Source organism: Mandrillus leucophaeus, unplaced genomic scaffold, assembly GCF_000951045.1.
Source record: "Mandrillus leucophaeus isolate KB7577 unplaced genomic scaffold, Mleu.le_1.0 Scaffold311, whole genome shotgun sequence".
In the NCBI taxonomy this organism is placed as follows: Eukaryota; Metazoa; Chordata; class Mammalia; order Primates; family Cercopithecidae; genus Mandrillus; species Mandrillus leucophaeus.
The window spans coordinates 4,417,930-4,423,122 of NW_012103266.1; the positions used below are offsets into that span (position 1 = coordinate 4,417,930).

At 36.8% G+C, this 5,193-nt stretch overlaps 1 pseudogene; it reads left to right on the forward strand.

Moving 5' to 3' along the window:
- Positions 1–2,759: 2,759 nt before the first annotated feature.
- The window catches only part of LOC105544886, a 67,876-nt pseudogene continuing 65,442 nt past the window's right edge, over positions 2,760–5,193 (forward strand).

Genomic DNA, 5,193 nt, shown 5'->3' on the forward strand with positions numbered 1-5,193 from the left:
ACAGAATGGGAGAAAATTTTTGCAATCTACTCATCTGACAAAGGGCTAATATCCAGAACCTACAAAGAACTCAAACAAATGTACAAGAAAAAAACAAACAACCCCATCAAAAAGTGGGCAAAGGATGTGGAGCATTTTAATAGCCCCTACAGATCTCCATTACAACTAAATGTTTTCCGAGGCAGCCTATGATAGATGGGTCTGGTATTGTGTTTAATAATTTCCATTAAATATTATACTAAAACTGAATTATGATGAAGTTAAATAAAGGAATAATGTATTATGTTGGTTTTCACTTAGAAAACCTCACTAATTTATGTTTGCATTTAATAAAACTATCCTCTTGGCCAGGCATATTGGCTCACACCTATAATCCCAGCACTTTGGGAGGCCAAGGCGGGCAGATTATGAGGTCAAGAGATCGAGACCATCCTGGCCAACTTGGTGAAACACCGCCTCTACTAAAAATACAAAAATTAGCTGGGTGTGGTGGCACACGCCAGCAGTCCCATCTTCTCAGGAAACTGAGGTAGGAGAATCACTTGAACCCCGGAGACGGAGGTTGCAGTGAGCCGAGATTGCACCACTGCACTCCAGCCTGGCAACAGAGCAAGATTCCGTCTCAAAATAAAATAAAATAAAAACAACATAATACCCCAAAAAACTAACCTCTTAAATCATTTGTCCAAAGTTTAAGGAATATATGTTTCCCCAAAAGAAATGGAGTTAGAAAAGGGAAGTAAATTGTTAAAGTGATGACAGAATTTTGAGACATTCTAGTCTTGTGCTTTAGGATATGTGAGAAGCATATATAACTTCCCTAATTTTCATTCAGTCAAGCTTTTCTCATGACCTTGTGCAGGTCATATGAACTCGTTCAACTCACATATCTATAAGCATCTGCTTTTTAAAGTTTTCATTTTCCAAACTAATTATCTTACTCTACACATGATAAAAGGAGGTAGCTACACTACTTTAATTATAATTCCCCTGAGATATTTATAGTACAATTATCATAAAAGTATATATTAAGATAGAGTCAATATGCCACTCTTCTGTCTCTTGAGCTATATAAAATAGCTGCCTCTATGTAATGGATATAAATGGCCTCTGCACATTACCTCCATCTGACTGGTGTATGTAGTGAAACAATGGTGTCTGTAGCACAGTATCTATCATATAAATAAGCACTCAATAGATGCTTATTATGTTGAATTTTCATTTACAGAAAAATAATTCTCTGATCAGACAATTATATAACTGATTAATATTAATATTATTGACAATAATATTTTCAGAATTGATACTAAAATTGTCTCAAATAAAAAGCATATATCTACTATTTGTTATTCATATAAAGTGGTCTACTGAAGAAAAGACATCTCTAGGTAGAAAAGATCTTACAATGTTCCCACCTTGAACTGAAAAGACAATCTGTGAAGACAGTCATGAACAGTTAAATTCAGCAATGAAGCAATTATTGAAATAGTTGAAGGAAAATTCTGTTGTTAAGGCACTTAAACATTTTGGCCATGGCATTGATTTAAAAGACAAACAACATGATTCTCATTTGTCTTTCTCCAAAATGGTTGCCATGTTGACAGCACAAGAAATTGAATTGCAGTTTTCCTTGTCTGCTTTAACCTGCCCACATGCCTACCCATACCCTCCAACTATTAACAATTTTTTTCTTCTCTTTCTGTCCTTAATTCGGAATAATATACCCTACCTACTTTTAAGATTTACCATAAAAGGGTAAATAATCTGACTTGCAGGCCAGGTTCTAACGTTCTGATGGAAATGAATGGGTCAGAGTCAAGAGCATGGCAGGAAGAGACACCGTTCAAAAATCTAGAACCAGGGAATGCAGAAGTAGAGTTATAATCCAAAAGAAAAGGTAACACGTCAAATCGAGGGACAAAATAAGCGATGTTAACCACATATGTCAAAACAGAGAGAAACTTTGTTTAATGAGCACTTTCTCCACGTCCCCATACCCTTAGGCTTTTGTCTCCTTTTGTGAATATTGAGGATGAGTGACCCCACACCTGAGTTGATAGTTCAGTAAAAAACAGAAGTAGTACTCTATAAGAGTCTACAATGGTATGTTGAATGTCTGGCATCAGATGACAATTCTGGAGACTTGGAGGCAAGTACAGAGACCAATAGAGTGCAAAAATTATCTACTCTAATTTTTGCTTATTAAGCTGCCTGGTACCTCTTCTTACTTAGTCTAACAAATTGTATAGGAAGAGTGTGCCATATAGAAGTTTTTCAATGGTGGAGAAACTTTAGGTTGTTTTTCTATATTCGGACAGATAATCTGTGTATTAGTCCATTCTCACACTGCTGCAAATAAATACCTGCAACTTGGTAATTTATAAAGAAAAGAGGTTTAATTTGCTCATGGTTTCACAGGCTGTATAGGAAGCATGACCGCTTCTGGGGAGGCCTCAGGAAACTTTCAATCATGGCGGAAGGTGAAGGGGAAGCAGGCATATCTTACATAGCTGGAACAGGAGGAAGAGAGAGAGGGAGAGGAGTGCTACACACTTTTAAACAAGCAGATCTCATGAGAACTCTCTCATTATCTTGAGAACAGCACCCAGGAGGATGGTGTTAAACCATTAGAAATTACCTTATAGCCCAATCGTCTACCATCAGGCTCCTCCTCTGACATTGGGGATTATAATTTGACACGATATTTGGGTGAGAACACAAATTCAAGCCATATCAGACTGCATAGGGGGTTCTCCATAATGACACGACTAGAACCCAACTTTGTGAAAAATTACTTTCAGCTGGTCGTGAAGACAGTGCTGCTGAGAGATCCTCATCAGAGTGAATGCATTAGCCACACAAGAACAGTGTTGTACAGGTTTCCTGGAAAAGTGCTCTAAAAATAGAAAACAGCATATTCTGAGAATGATATTGTTGCATTCAGTGTAATCTTCAGAAAAATAAAAGATATGAGGGAAAAGAAGGAACAAAAGGAAAACTTGATAATGAGAAGACCACTTTTTATCTTATTGCCTGTGATAAAGATGATTCCTGCTTTAGTTTATTCATTAAGGTGTAAAATTTTTGAGGTGTTATCTTTCTACTTTCAACAAATGGATCTTAGTTTTTTTTTTTCCTTGCCCATGGGCTTATCCAGTGGAGAGACATATCTATGTGACAGTAAATTATGTGCATAAAAAGTTAAAATTCTGGCCTGTTTAGCCATAGTGTTTGGTCCATGAAACACCACATTTATCTATCTGACGGTACCAGGGAAATGCTTCACTGCCTTCCACACCGTTATCCTCCTGACCTTCTAGGCTGCTTGCACATTGGAGTACCAGTTGCCCATACTGATATCACTTCAACTGCCCACCTTAGCAAAAAAGCAAGTGAATGAGACTCTTTGTTATAACTCTTGAGGTCCCTCTGTTTAGTCTGTGCTTCTTCAACAATCTCTACAAGTCACTTGGGGCAGCGAGGAAAGTAAATTACCTTCATTATGTTATCTCTAGATCCTGCTGGGTCAGGATTTGGCTAATTTAAATGAATGAGAACATTTGAGAAAGACGAATATCTGGACAAGGATGGAGCAAAGACTAGGGGGATTCAACTGGTAGGAGAACGACCATTTGTGTAGGTCATGTAGACAAACAGAGTTAGAGCATCCAGGATTTTAATCTGGGATCTATATGTTACTAGTTGCATAACCTTGATATGACTTAACCTCTTTGAGTCCCATCTGTGTAAAATGAGGATAATATTATGTAACTCACAGGATACTGTAACAAAGAATGAGAAACATGGTATATAGTGAGCATTAAAAGGGCGCTTTAGCTTATCTTAGAACACAGTATCTGTATGGCATGAAAGATGCTGGTGCAGGTAAGCAGTTATCTTCATGGCTATTGGGTGCTTTGACAGGCTGAATTGAATAAGTCGCGGGAGTGAGGAGGCCTTGACAGTGGAAGAAACAGCCCAAGCAAAGGTATAATGGTATAATGAAAAGGAGTCACTTGTACCAGGAAAAAAAATAGAGTTACAAATAATTTCTGTTTCATGCAGGCAAATCACAAGAAAAAGAAAGAGACTCTTTTAAAATCAGTTTTTAGACATTACTTTTTATGTTTACCATTTCTATTGCCAGAAGCCTGATTAAGTTGGAAGTACAATCAGTTTTCTCAGGAAATAGTGTGGGTGTTAATTAGAGTAGTGTGAAGCTAGTGGGTCTCATGTATCAGTGAGGTCAATGGAAACTTTAGTTACTGCAACTTTGAGAGCATTCCTCAAACCATGAAGTTAGCAAATTTTTGCACGTATCTTAAAAAAGGAAGCTTATTGGCTACAGAGGCAGCTATTAACAGGATTACTGTTAACAGCACTTTCAGAAGTGGGGGAGGAGTCAGGGAATAGAAACACTTAAAGTCTACCTCTGCTTACCCCAAAGGATGAGAAGAAGGAATATATGACATATTTTACTGTTTGAATGTACCTGTGCAGTGTTAGTCTAGTCTTTTATTACAGGTTGAGCATCTCTAATCCAACAATCCAAAATCCAAAATGCTCCATATCCAACGTTTTTTGAATACCGACATGATGCCACAAGTGGAAAATTCCACACCTGACCTCGTGTGATGGGTGCACAAAATTAATAAAAATATTTTATAGAATTACCTTCAGTCTATGTGTATAGGGTGAGTATAGAACATAAATGAGTTTTGTGTTTAGTCTTGGGCCCCATCCCCAAGATGCCTTATTACGTATATACAAATATCCTCAAATTTGAAAAGAATCTGAAATCTAAAACACTTCTGGTCCCAAGCATTTTGGATAAGGGATACTATATCTGTACATCCTAAGATGCTTATTTAATGTTTTAAAGGCCCTCTGGAATGTATTGCTGTCCATGAGCATAGATAGAGGAAACTTAAAATACTGTACTTTACAATAACACAATTATACTCCCAAAGAGCTCCCTACTGGTGCTTGCAATAATCATTAATCACTCTTCTGATGTAGAAATTTGATGATACCCTTAAAGATGCTAATAGCTCTGGGAGGAGTAATGTATTAAGTAATGAAGTGTTATTAATCCTTAAGTGAGAATTAATTGATCAGATCTTTTATTTATTTATTTATTTATTTATTTATTATTATTATTATACTTTAAGTTCTAGGGTACATGTGCATAAC